The sequence below is a fragment of the Bactrocera dorsalis genome, chromosome 4 (genome assembly GCF_023373825.1).
Source record: "Bactrocera dorsalis isolate Fly_Bdor chromosome 4, ASM2337382v1, whole genome shotgun sequence".
NCBI classification, from domain to species: Eukaryota; Metazoa; Arthropoda; class Insecta; order Diptera; family Tephritidae; genus Bactrocera; species Bactrocera dorsalis.
In genome coordinates this window covers 35658890-35673494 of record NC_064306.1, presented here as the reverse complement: position 1 = coordinate 35673494, position 14605 = coordinate 35658890, and the positions used below count along the sequence as shown (strand labels likewise).

At 37.2% G+C, this 14605-nt stretch overlaps 2 protein-coding genes across 3 annotated transcripts in view; one reads left to right on the top strand and one right to left on the bottom strand.

Annotated features, from left to right (window-relative positions):
- Nucleotides 1–8758, bottom strand: part of LOC105227243 (protein folded gastrulation) — a 164966-nt gene extending 156208 nt beyond the window's left edge. The window contains exon 1 of the mRNA XM_049456317.1: nt 8336–8758. The gene's annotated coding sequence lies outside the window, so the exon portion shown is untranslated. The remainder of the gene's footprint in view (nt 1–8335) is intronic.
- LOC105227268 (uncharacterized) overlaps nt 1–14605 on the top strand; it is a 545529-nt gene that overhangs the window by 455453 nt on the left and 75471 nt on the right. The window lies entirely within an intron of this gene.

Below are 14605 nucleotides of genomic sequence, written 5' to 3'. Positions count from 1 at the left end.
GGTCAACTCAGCGGAATTCTGCCGCTACAGCAACAACAACAACCGGCGCCTATGGTATTGCAAGATCCAACTAGAATAGAACGCAGGAGATTTGGTAAACTAATTGCCTTAGTAAAGTGTATAGTAGCGGTTTTTACTGCACCAATTTACTGCCTCCAATAGGTAAGCCTGAAAATCTTGACGAGTCCAACTTGCCAAAAATTCTATGGAGAAAGGTGAGTTGAGAACACCCAAGCACTTACACCTCTATTGTCCAGCCTTTGCAAGAGTAAGAACGCCTCGGCAGTCTTATCTTTGGCAAACCAGAAGACATAGCCGAACTGACATTAGTCTTAACAAATTTGTGATGGACTCCAAACGCTTTGTTGATTTGTAAGGGTCTTATGATCTGTTATAAAGAGGTAATACAAAGGATTTTAAAAATGGCGTTTTATGCTATCCAAATAAGAACTCTGTTAGGATCGACCTCTTAGCCTAGCTTAACCTAACCAAAAGAAATGGGTATCAAATATGCACTTTGTAAATCAGTTATCGTGGAATCAAACCAGACCGTCTAGGCTAGGTTCCAGTAGATGTCTAAGACAACAACGGTTTAGGTTCGGCACTTGTAGAAGGTTCGATTGAGAAAAATGTGGATAAGATGAATGATTATTTGGTGATACAAACAAAACTAGTAACGGAGGTGGGGAATTTTCTTAGATGGGTGAATATAGACCTAGTGAAAGTTTGTCAGCAAGTCTCCAATGATCGCAGCCTCACACGTTTGCTAATAGAACGACTTGAGTGGTTCTCAAGCTTCACCTCTTAAATTCAAATGCGTGACTTCTGGCTGAAAAACTCCCAATACTCATTCTCCCTAGAAATGAGCGGTGCCATTTCTTACTAATAACTTTCAGAAACACAGTTATGTAAATAAGAAAAACTAATGTTGCTTATCTTCACGCCATATTACATAAATCTCTGAAGTAGCATCTCTCTCACATCCGCTGATCTCTTCCGTCAAGACCCACCTATACTTATTTATACACTATTGACTTTTTATGCGCTCCAAATGCAGCTGCAACATTTGACAGTTTGCTTTGTATGCAAATAAATTATCCAGACGTTGGGCATACTCCCTCCCTCCATCAACTGCACCGTTATCTCCGCCGTGTCAGAAGAGCGCATTCGGATTAGATTTCCAACTTTCGCAGCTGCCGCAACGCATTTGACATTTACATTTGCAACTTGCAGTTCATGCATTGTTATTGACCTTTTTACCTTCTCCCGTGGACTCATCTGTTTATACCGAATCCTGCTTAGCTACACGTACCGCTATTGCTATTGCTTTTCGAATCGATTTTTGTTTTACTTTTGCGTAGCTGTTTCGTATTTGCATTTGGCTTGACAGCAACACCTGTCACATGTCATTAGAAAACTTGGAGAAAATGCCGTGAGAGGTTATCGGTGAAAGAGTAAGAAAATGTATTTCAAAAATTGTTCACAAATCTTGATAGAGAAATGTGAATCTTAAAGAACGTTAATTATGTCTTATAGGGTGCAGAAATTATTAATTATATAATATTATTATATATTTTCATTTATTTTATTTTAAGAGCCGGAGCAAGCTCCATGTAGACAGTTAACTGATCAGATATTTTGCATTTTAAATAAGGTTCTGTAACAGATAAAGGTTTTATCTTTATCAGTGCGTTTTAGATTAAAAAATTTATTATAATCATGCATTTTTTGTGATAAATCTTGGAAAATCTGAAAAAAGCCAATTCTGTCTCAAACCATCTGCCTGGAAGTGAAAAACTCTGGTGTTGTCAAAAGCAATACGAACGAAGTTTTAATATGTCGATCCGTCGAACCGTACTGAATGTTACTCTTAGAAAAAATTATTGTATACATCTAAGAACGATAAACTGACGATAGTCAATTTTGTCTTATTTCGTAATCAAACATTTTTACGGAATATAGAGTGGTTATAGCCGAGATTATAGATCACCTGTGATTAAATTAGAAGTTGAGAAGGCAATTTGAACTAATCAATGAAAGCAATATAGCAAGCTAGCGCTAAATTGAATGGATGAGTTTAAGTTCTTTTGAAAGTCTCGAAATTCTTAAACAGTTTTGGGTTTTGTGATTTTTAATTTAATATTATTAATTGAATTTCCAATACTAAATTTATGAGAGTTTTTGGGTCTTTGTAGAAAGCGATTAAATGGCGCTTTGTTTACATAACCTTCAAAAAGTTCGAATTTTGATAGTAGTGACTCCATACAATGAATATTAAGTTTGCTACGAAGTTTTTAACACTCAGAAGGGAATAAAATAAATTTTATTTATTAAAACCCCACCAGATATAATACACTTATGTCAACGATTAGTTCAGTCCTCGAAACATTTTTCTTAAACACTTTTTGGGATAGCCTTCAGCTCCTTCCGCGAACTTGATTTTATCTCTTCAAACGACTGAAAACCGGTTCCACGGAGAGGCGATTTTAGTTTGGGGAACAAGAAAAAATCATCTGGAGCCAAATCTGATGAATACTGTGGTTGATCGATGGTATTCATTTCGTTTTTGGCTTTAAATTCGGTGACAATCATGGCTCTATGTGATGGTTCATCGTCACCGTGTAAAATTAATTAATTATTCTTCCACAATTTCGACCGTTTTCGACGGATGTTCTCACGTAAACGCCTCAACACTATTGACCGTCTCTCCCTCCGGAAAAAAATCATGATGCATTAAACCACGAATATCGAAAATAATCAATGAGCATCACTTTGATTTTTGAGCGGCTTTGGTGGTTTTTTTTTTTTTGGTTTCGTCTAGTTTTTCCCCTCCATTCCGATGATTATTGACTGGTTTACATATCAAACCCATGAACCATCGGCAGTTATAATGCTTTCAATGAATGTGAGGTCGGAATTCACATGATCAAGCATGTTCACAGAGACCTGTTTCGGTACTCTTTTTAAAAAAAAAAAATTCACCTTTATCGAGATTAAGAGTGAGCCAACAATGTGTTTCATACCCAAAATATCTACCAAAATCTTTCGAACGAACTGACGAGAGATGTCGACCTCTCTTGTCCCTTCTCTAACACTTGCCTGATATATTTCAAGCACCATATCGTGCACTTTTATAATTTTTTCATGGGTTGAAGAAGTCGAAGGTATTTCAGATTGAAGCATGTCTTCAACGATATCTTGACCGTCTTTGACCGCCTTGTACCACTCGCAAGCTAGTGTTTTTGATAAAATTGAACTACCGTAAGCCCTTTCCAACATTTGCAAGAATTCCGCTCACGAAATTTGGTTAAAAATACAAAATTTGAGACAAATTCTTGGTTCGATATCTTATCTAATCTAAGAATCGCAAGGCACTACTGGGGTGTACCGACTTAAGCATCTCCTGTAAACGAACTGGTTGGCGGTTGACGCTCATGTTTGGCACATTAATTAAGAACAATCCTGCCAACTTAGCAAACTACTTTGAAATATCGTTTACCCGGGGAATTTAATTTCAATTTCCGGGTGCTTTTTTGACAAAATATATAAACTGGACGAATGGAACCAAGTATGAAGAACTTACAGATTTGACGAGATACACTCAAGAAACTCGTCATGGATAAGTATTTAGGGCAGCGGTGAAGCCTCAGAAGAAATTGTTCAAATCAATATGGTGTAAGCTGCCATACAAGCTGATCAATCCAACTCAGCTCCTCATATGAAAAAGTTTTTAATTTGAGAAGATATCTTCATGAGTTGTTGTCCATGGCAAGGCTATAATCTCCGAGCATACTGTTCAGAACGTACTACTAGAACATATAGCTGTCCTGTTAAATGACCAAAAGATGAACATTAAGCTAGGAATCTTCTTATACCCTTTTATGCTATACAAAATACAGCTATGAGGGGTATTATAAGTTGAAGAGGCTTCGATCCAGTCGAAGTTAAAGTAATATTTTTTTATTTCTAATAAAGATTTCAAGCTAAAATATTTGGTAATTTTTAACAAAATAAAATAATGCTTTTTGCCATTAAATCAAATCAATTACAAAATAAAAGCGATGGCAATGTCTTCTATCAGCTGATTTTTTCCTTATTTCCGATAAAAATTCACAATAACTTAAAATTTTGCCTCCAAGTCCTCCGAAAGTCACTAAACGCATAAATATTTTCCAACTTCCTCCAAACGCTGATAATGTTTTTGTCCAACCAATCAAATAATTCTCCAATTCCCGCCTCACCACTAAAGCACCAAAGCATTACGCTGATTTCGAATAAAATTTATTACTCGCTTCCGAAATTTCGGGCAATAAAATATAATTTTACTTTTATGGCGCGCCATCATTCACGTTGGCAACACGTTCGCCAGCCAGCGATTCGCTCGAAATACCGGTGAGTCACCGTTACAAGTGCGGCAAAGCGTAAAAAACGATTGCACTTTGACCGACAAGCGCGCTTGTTGCACGTTGCCAGTAATAGCAATAGCAAGAACAACGAGAACAGCAGCGATACTAGCACCAGCACATTGTTGCAATTGGATTGAGTGACAGACAGACGGGATAGAGTCGTTGACGATAATGAACCAGAAAGGTGTACTCACCGCGCCTTACCTCGCTGTTGCCTGCCTCTACTTGCCCTGCTTTTATGTGCCAGCTAATGCTCCAGTGCGATTTTATGCGGTAATATACGCTGTGGCAAGTAAGAACTCACTCGAATGCTAATATTGGTCGTGTTCCTTTCGTCATGCTCATCTTCATCTTCATCATTCTCCTACTCATTCGTCGTCGTCATCGTCGTAGTCATCGTTGTCGTCTTGTAAACACCGACACTTTTATCGGGTGTTCATGTTAATGTTATTGCAACTACGATGACATCACACAAACAGCGCAACCAACAACTCAACAATCACAAAAACAAGAGCAAATGACTGCAACGCTCTTTCTGCTATAGTAGGGGAGCGTTTCTGAGCGCTCAGCCATACACACTCACACACATACAAAAACGCTAATGCTTAAATCGTTTTATGGAAACAGGTTGCATGCGGCACAGTGGCCGAGTACGGCACACGTCGAAGGTGGCAGCCGCGAACAAACAGTACTGAAGCGTGACTTTAGTTTGTTTTTATCTTTTTTTTTAGTTCCAATGGCACTTGTCGAGTGGAGGGACCCAATTTGTTGCAGGTAGCAAAACAAAAAAGCGCATTATCTCCAAGAGCGGGGAGATTCTAAAATGCGGAGCATTCAGCGCGTTCGCTAGTGGATGTGTGTGTGTTCGTATGACTTGTGCACAAATTGAAAATTATGCAAGTTTTAACAATGACGAGCATATCTTACACATATAACATATTCTAAGCATTTTTTTATTTGGATCGACCTAAAATTATATTCAGTCTTACAGGAAACATGCATGCTCTCCCTCTCTTTCTCTTTTGCGAACTGCTAAGTAAATTATCGCTTATCAGATTCGAAAATGAATATGTATTATTTCGGACTCGAGTGCATTGACCGTCATAAATTCTAATCTCTTCAGGAATGGGTTTTTTTTTAGCAATTTAACGTCAGACGATGATTAGTTGCTGAGTGGTAGAGCTAAAATCCTGTCTGTTAAAGTTGTACTTCCCCACAGATCCGATAAACATAATTCATTCACAGGGTCATCTAAAAAGATGAATAAGATTCTACTTCGAAGTAAACACGTCAACTAAAGGCTGATCCATTTCGAGGTTCCCTACTTTTTTAAAGAAAAAACACAGAAACTTCAAATTTAATGGGGAATTTTTATTATCATTCGAAAGAACATTCTTTGGCATTTATTTTCAGGATGATTATCTCTTTCAAATGTTGTCCGCGCCTACGTCTCAAATCGTCCTCTTGTTGAATGCAATTTTTGATGGCTTGTTCGAGCATTTTGACTGATAACTGCCGAATGACACGCGTGATGTCTTGCTGCAAAACCTGAATCGATACGAGATTGTCCGCATGGATTTTAGACTTTACATATTACCACAGGAAAAACTGCAACGGTGTGATTTCACACGACCTTTGAGGCCAGTCGACTGGTCCAAAACGTAAAATTATCTGCTCACCGAAGTGTTCCCTCAACTGTCTACCAGTGATCGATATTATAAGAGCCGTGTAAGGTGCTACACTTCAGAGTATGGGGGGTGGGTAAAGTGGCTGTTTGTCGACGCACCTAGGCCTTTAGAAGAATCCTTGTGAAACCACAAGGACTAAAATCCGCTTACTCTATTGTTTTCTTGCTGACGAAGTTTATTCAGTACAAAAATTTTATTGATCAATAGTTGTTCTATTGTCTCCTCTTCTTCTACCACCCGACTGCTCCTATAATAGTCATCGTATGGAGTTCGCAGTCTTGACCAGTTATAACTCTATTATAGTTCTTATGGCATTATTTTTTAATTTTTACAATCGACATATGTTCTGTTCTCAAAGATGCACCTCGCTTTGATCGACCTATCGTTGAATAATTCGATGAAACTATGGAAAAGATTGACCAGGACCATCACATAAGTAGCCATGACATCGCTAAGGAACTTAACATTCATCATTAAACGGGTTTGAACCATTTAAAAAAGGCTGGCTACAATAAGAAGCTCGATGTTTGGGTATGACATGAATTGTTTGTGAAAAATTTAATGAACCGAATAAACATTTGCTATTCTTAGCTGAAACGAAATGAAATCGAACCATTTCTGAAGCGAATGGCAACAGAAAACGAAAATTGGATCAAGTACGACAAGAATGTGCGAAAGGGATCATGGTCCAAGCGAGGTGAAGCTCAACAAATGATCGCAAAGCCAGAATTGACGCCTCGAAAGGTTATGCTGAGTGTTTGGTGGGATTGGAAAGGAATCATCCACTATGAGCTGCTCCAGCCTGGTCGAACGATTGATTCTACATTTTACTGTCAACAGCTGATGAGATTGAAGCAAGCAATCGATAAAAAACGGCCAGAACTGATCAACAGAAATAGCTTCGTCTTCCATCGGGACAACGCTAGACCACACACATCTTTGATTTGAACTTGGCTGGGAAATTTTGATGCATCCACCATACAGCCCTAACCTTGCACTACCATTTGTTTCGGTCAATGCAGAACTCCCTTAATGGAGTAAAGTTGGATTCAGGAAAAGCCTGTGAAATTACTTGTCGCAGTTTTTCGCCGAGAAACCAGAAAATTTGTACGCTGATGGAAAAATATCTCCAGCGGAAAAATGGCAAAAAGTAGTCGATAAAAATGATACATACAAGGGGCGTTCCAAAGTAAACAGGAAAATTGAAAGATTTTTAGAGGTTTTTATACCGTCTATGGGAGCGTATGGGCTGAAAACCTCCATTACGTGATATATGCTTCTTAAATAGGAAGTACAGACCTCTTTGTCTTCATTACGAAGACAGCAGAACCGAAAACACTTCAGAAACTTAATTTCAATTCATAAAATGCGCAATGATTCCCATTAGCACGTGTTAACAACACGCATGTCGAATAACTATTAAATTTGTGGGTTAATTTATTTTTCAAACTACATACATCTCTGATTAATTTAATTCTACTTTTTTATACGAATATTGATGTGAAAGGAGCCGCAGTTGATTGGCTTTGCGCTGTTGGTGAACTGCAAATTGCTGCGCGTGAGAAGTTGTTGATGGATTTTACTGCATTTGCACGCGCTGGCTGAATGGCAAGCACTCAAAAGTTTCGCCAATATTTAGAAAGAAAAAGGAAAAAGGAAGAACTGCTGACAAATGGGAGGAAAAACTTAAAATTAACGAAACGTAGTTAGCGCGAAAGCAGCAAAAGAAGGAAAAGAGAGTAGAATTAAATAGGTGAAGTTGTTGCTGTTGTTGTTGTGGTTGCAATGGGAATGAAAAGCAACTTAAGCAGCGGAAAATGAAGCAAAAGAAAAAAAGAAGAGCAAAGTCGAACGCCCAGCAATCGAACTCTGGGGAAAAAATCAATAAGCGCGCCTCGGCGTCTTGCGGCGGCCACGGCCGCGAAGCATGCCACGCGCGCCGTGGCAGCTGTTTTCTGCATTTTGAGCAAATTTATTAAATTTTTGTTTATTTTAGGCGAATTAAATGCTTTTCAACTTAATGTGAAATTAAAAGCCAACAACAGCCACACACACAAATGTCTTACACTGACACAAACATACACACATATATGAGTGCATGCACTGACGTCTACAAGGCGACTTAATTGAGTTTGCCGACCGAGCAATGGGTGTCTTGCTCCCGTCACTATTGGTTTAGGCCACTTCAGACGTATTTGCGCAATTTCCACTTTTACATACTTAACGGTACAAGCTCCTTACCATTGCCTTGTCTTTTATATTTTGTGTTGTCTTCGGCGTTCCTGCCATAATTTAGCACTTTAATTTCGCTTTTCGATTGTTTAGACACATTTTATTTTGTAATTTTCTCCCGAATTTCGCCCACTTGAGATTCCCTCGAAAACAGACACACATTCTTTCACTTGTTTACTTTCGTCGTCCAATGGCGAATTGCAAACCGATTTCAATTTAATCGAATGGTTATTGCTTGGGCAAGGCCCACGCGCCGCTTCTGCAGTATTTTCAAATTAATTTTCATTCAAGATTTTCGCATTTTCACCAGCGTTTGTTTAGTTGGTAATGGCCAGCGCGTTCACTGTCATTATTAAATGTACATAAACTAAGCACTAATGTAAACAAGACAAGTGCAACGCCACCACCGGTGTATTGCCGGCAGCCGACGGCCGGCATTGTTGTAGTTGTTTAGCGACGCGAAGCACTACCGTTCAATCGAAGTAGACACAAACATTGTCACACTCAAACAAAAGTGGCAAATGTAACCACGTTAGAAAAGGTGGCAAGTTTGCCGCTTTGTTGGCGGTTAATGGCTTGGCTGTGGTCATGACAACCACAATTTTACGTTCTGCATTAATTTAGTTACCATAAGTAATAGTTCGTAGAAAAATGCATTAAAATTATTTTTTTTATGATTTTTAAACGGCAATAAATGTTCTGTCCTGCTGTATTAAATAGACATTGTTGAAAATCGAAAGCATAAAACATGTTTTACTTCATTTAAAACGTGTTTTATTTGACGCACGCCTGAAAGTAGGCAGCAGTTATTATGCTGCATTACAGTAGTGGCGATATTATTTTCGCATTTCTACACAAAATTTGGTTTCGCCAATCGTCAAGTCTTGTAACGACGAATCGAACAAAAAACTGGTTTAAATGATGAAGAAATACAAAAATTAAGAAGTACAAATTTTAGAAGCAAACCATATCATTTTACTGAATTGTTTCATAAAATAAAAACAGTGAAATGTAATACACTTGACAATTTTGACAAAAAAGTTAATAGTCTTGATCATAAGTTATTTGATCCCCAAATCCTTCAAAATCGAACAAGACATATTTTAGTGATTCAAATTTAACAGAAGTTCTATTTCAAAATTTTTTAATCATAATTATTTAGTATACCTGAATATTTCAAAAAAAATTCAGGGTTATTCGGTTATATTTGGTTGTATCGAGTCTAGAACAGATTCGGTGTATTGAGGCCATTATCTCGATTTTCCGAACATGCGTTGGAAAGCTACTGTCCTTGAGTGCCTTTTTTCAAAAAATGTTATTCATTATTTAAAGCGTAAACGATAATAATTTTTTCACTAAAATATTACTAACTTTTGTTTGTTTTTGCGGGGAGTTCTTCTTCACTACTTTAATAAAAAAAACAACCATAGTCGAAAGTTTTCGTTTTTTGATAAAAGTTCATAGTGAACATGCTCTCTAGCTGAACGAAAGTGAGTACTGGTAATGAAAAATGGATCCATTACCAATACAATTACTACTATTTGTTCCGATCGGTGCAGAACGTCATCACATACGGTTCACTTAAAAACAAGGATATCAAAAATCAGGAAGATTTGCAATTTTCTAGCTTCAAATGGGCAATATCAATAATTTACCACAATACCGAAATTCCTTGAAACACTACCTGCTTACCATTTATGACTAGAATGGCAAATCAGTCATCAATATTGTTTCTTTTACCAATTACTGGACTAAAATATTTCACTAATGTTCGTTGTATAAGTTATAGCACAGTTAGGAACGAACCCCTCACAAACATTGCTGAGAATAATAGTGTGTTATCAAGGTAAAAATAGTAAATTAAAGTGTTTTTAAAGATTTTAAAAATCAGTACCTTTTCAGGATAAGTGTTGAAAAGGAAAGCCTTCTTAGAAGATGTTTTAATGCGAAATTTGAATCGATGACAAGATATTAGGCAAGGAAAGTGCACGAAATCACAATAAGTGATGGTGTTGAAATCACGAATTTCGGTTCCACAGAACAAGTAAAAAAAGGCTAAGGTCGGGTATAACCGAATATTTCATACGCTAGCAACTTGCTAGAATTAAAGCCGGAGGTAACACAAGTAATGCCTTCAGATACATAAGGTCTATTAGCTATATGGGCTCTAAGGCAAGTTTTCACCTGTTTCTAAGCATACAGACGCCTTGTTACTAGACGAACACGCCTATATGTAAATTAAGGTAATGGAAGTTCGAAAGTCTTTGAGGGGAGTTTGGTCCGATTCAATTCGTTTTTAACACACGGACATATTTTTGTCAGCAAAGGATTCACTCCAAATTTCAACTACATATATATCATATTGGTCATAAGGTAACCTACTCAAAGGTGCTATTCGTGTAAAATTTTATCTTGTAATATTAATTGTTTCTTGATTTCTTTACTTGAAAGTCAAAGAATCAAATGGAATCTAGAATTGTGTTATGTGAAAAGTTAGAGAAGTGTGCTATGCGGAATATCGCTCGAGAAGGTCCTGATATATGTAAATCCATCTAAATGTGTACCACGTAAATCGTTCAATTTAGTTAAAGTTACCAAATTTCTGTATGTATAAAAAAGTGGCTCGTCCACAACTAGAAAATATATATCAACGGATTCAGACCTTAACATAACAGTTTCAAATTTTTTTCGATTATGTCAGCATATACAACGAATGTGTTCAATTTTGAGAAGAATGTCGAGAATAATAAATTCATTATCGTCGAGTAGAGCCGAGAAGCAGGTCATAAAAATAAAAAAACATTTTTTTTTATTCTTATTTTTACACTTAAACTACAATAAAATTAAAATAAATTAAACCCAACACCGCCTTGCTAACAACTGCCCAAAGTATCATCGGCCAAACCATTGCAGGCGGTCGTAACTGTTTGCGTAAATGCTGGAAGGAACACAAACACATTTTTTAACTGTACTTTTTTTAAATTTCGTTACACTTACGTATGAAGCGATGACAGTTCTCCATTTGCATCGTGCAAGGGTTCTTGAAAGTACGACACTGTCCAAAAGGGCCGCGTGCGCAAATTTTCTGGTCCACTGTACAGTCGTAGTCTGTTATAACACATCTGCGAAAGCCGATGGCCAAAGGCAACCAAAGTGCGAGCACCAAACCGAATGTGAAGTAGGCCTTCATGGTCGTTAAAAACTATTTTGAATAACTGAGTGATAAGTATGAAGGTCGTGGGTTTTTATAGTGCCGTATTAGGTTGATTTAAGTTGTTCCAAATATTTATTTCTTTATTTGAATAATAAAAGTAGGCTTAAGAACTTGACTACACTGGTTAAAAACACTAATGGTACAAAGAGTTATATACTAATATGATTTTGCCTGAGACCTCTTCAGGAGCGAAAAAAACGAGAAAAAACCTTAGTTTCCGCTGAACCGAAGTTATAACACCCTACACGAATACAAAATATTTTTTATAAGAACTTGGTTTTGATAGATCAGTTTGAATGACAAAAGTAAATAAAGTAATTCGATCTGAAGAATTTTTTCGGAGAATAACTGATGTCAAATGCCATATTGATCCTACCGAAATAATTTCTTCGTAGATTGCACCATTTCCTTAGACAATGATTCATGACAAATTCAGTGAAGATATCTGTACAACAATTTTTATTTCGATCGTTCAGTTTGTAAGACAACTATATAAATGAGCCGTTTCATGGTGAGAAACAGACGTGGCAAACTTTCAGATCGATATCTTAAAAACCTGAAGGATCACCTTGTAAGTAAATCTAAATGAAGGTTTGTTATTAATATTTTAACGACTTGCTGTTTCCTGAACTGGGTTGGAAGTCGAGCGGATGGCACTCTTGGGTATCAATAGGTACCGCGGTTCCTGTATGAGATTTTGCTGACAACGGTCCACCACAAAATAAGATTGGTTTGACTACTGCTGACCAACATACAATGCATAAGAATAGGTGATAGGACCCATGTGGACCATAGCATATTTTTATACGAGTAGAGGGTGTTATTGGCCTTTTTAAGCCTCTCTCCCATATTAACTTTCCACGTCAGTTTGCTGTCCGAAATTACTTCCAGGTATTTAGTACAATTCTTACTAGTTAACATTTCTGTATTGGACGTCGAGGGTTCTACCAAAGTATTGTGTACCTCCTTGTAAAATCTACCATCGATCAGGTTACAAAACACACACTGATTCAAATGTCAGCAGAAGGGTTTGGCAGAGGCAATGTAATCTCATCCCAGCATGTGAAGGACTTAAGGTGAAATACAATTGGCTATTTCCCCAGGGACAGTATTGCCAAAAATTAAACTTCACTAAGAAGTCCAAGGTTACCCTTAGCGGTAAGACTGAATGGAACGATTCCGTTCTCGAGCTACTGCTTAGGATAGTAAAATCAAGTAATACTCGTACACCGACGGCTCGAAAATGTCGGAGGGAATTTGTGCAGAAGATGCAGAACCACCCACCAAACTCTAGATGTCTATGTGAAGTTTTTAAAGTATATTTCAAGCAGAGATAATGATCATAAGTCGGTGTGTATAGATAAACCTCCAACTCAACTATCGCAAAGAACGTATAACCATACTTAGCGACAGTCAAGTCACACATAAAGCAATCTCAAAGATCAAATCGCTGCTGCTTGAGGAGTGTAGAGAACGACTGAACAGTCTATCGGAATGTAACCAAGTGTACTTTTTCTAGGTGCCCGGTCACAAAAGTATAGGCAGGAATGAACTGGCTGACGAGCTCGCTCGTTCTGGAGCATCTAATAACTTAGTAAGACCTGAGACCTACATCGCGGTGGGTTGTCATGCTATAAAGTACCTGCTCCGCCAAGAAGAAGAAGAAGAAAACAAGTCTGTAATATTTGACCCGTCAAGATAATTTCTTAAAAAAATTTCGAAATACTTAAACTAATGTATTTCTGCTTCATAACTTTTTGCTGACAGTGTGTAAGGTTGACCTAATTGCTTTACTATTTGCCAAAAAACACATGTATAAACATAACTTAGCATATGTTTATTAAATATTGTATATAGGTAACTACTAAACATCCAAGGTGCAGGTTATTTACAAAAATAAATTAATTTCGCTTAGCATGGAAAATTCGAGAAAAAAATACATCAAAGTAATTTCAAAAATCCAACATAAATTTAGCCTCTAACAACAATCGGCTGTACATTGGCGCTACTACTGCCGTAACCACTGTAACTACCGGTGCTACCGCTTCTCCCAAGGCAAAAACCTCTTACGCCGCTACTCAATTGGCTGCAGAGGGACGAATCTACCTTGGTGTATTCTAAATGAAAAAAAAAAATATTATCAGATTTTTTTCCTAATTCCTCAGAATCTTTAAACTTACGTGCTGTCTGCTCGCAGTTAGCGGATTGCATATCACAGTAGTTGGTGAACCTCTGACACAAGTTCGATTGACCGAAGCGTGCGCAAACGTTTTTCTGGCGCCAACAATTACGTGTATCTATGACACAAACCTGCGCCGCGGAGGCGAAAGAAAGAATCGCGACGAAAATGCCGAATGCTAAAAGTAGGCAACGCATTTGTATTTTTTTATTTTAAACAATTTTTATAACAAAATTTTTTAAGAATTCAAGAATTACTTTGGCTTTAGAACTCCTGCCAACTTTTTTCCACAACTATTGCTATCTCAGGTGTTTGCAAAACTTTTATAACTAAAATGGGACCTTGAACTGTTCTTAAATAACTGTTTTTCCCACCCAAATGTTAATATTAATGTTTGCAGTTTTTCACTTATCGTTAATTTCTCCTTTTGGCAAAATTTCGCAAATATTTTTGTTTGGCAAATTAAATTTGCAAAATCAAGGCAGCGTGTGTTAGAATGGATGGAAGTATAGTAAAAAAAACCTTAAATTTTGCCGCACGAGTTCGTTGGCATACACAGGTACTACCGTTTGTCAAGTCTCTGCACCTGTTTCTATATAAAACTTTAGCCAAATACGGGTAAGTGTTTGTTCAGCTGTTTTCGAGAGTTTGCGAAGTGAAACAATTTTTTTTTAGAATATTTGGTGTAGTTTACATAAGCAAAATTTTTATTGTGGTTAAATTTGTATTATTTTTGTCTTTCTGAAGTACATAAAGTGCTTTCGCGGATTTTAACGATGAGTGCAATTATTCCACAAAAAAGTTCCATTAAATTAACCCCAATTTCTCGATTTTGTTTCATAATAATCATAATTAAATACTATATATTTTGGGCTGACGTTCTTCC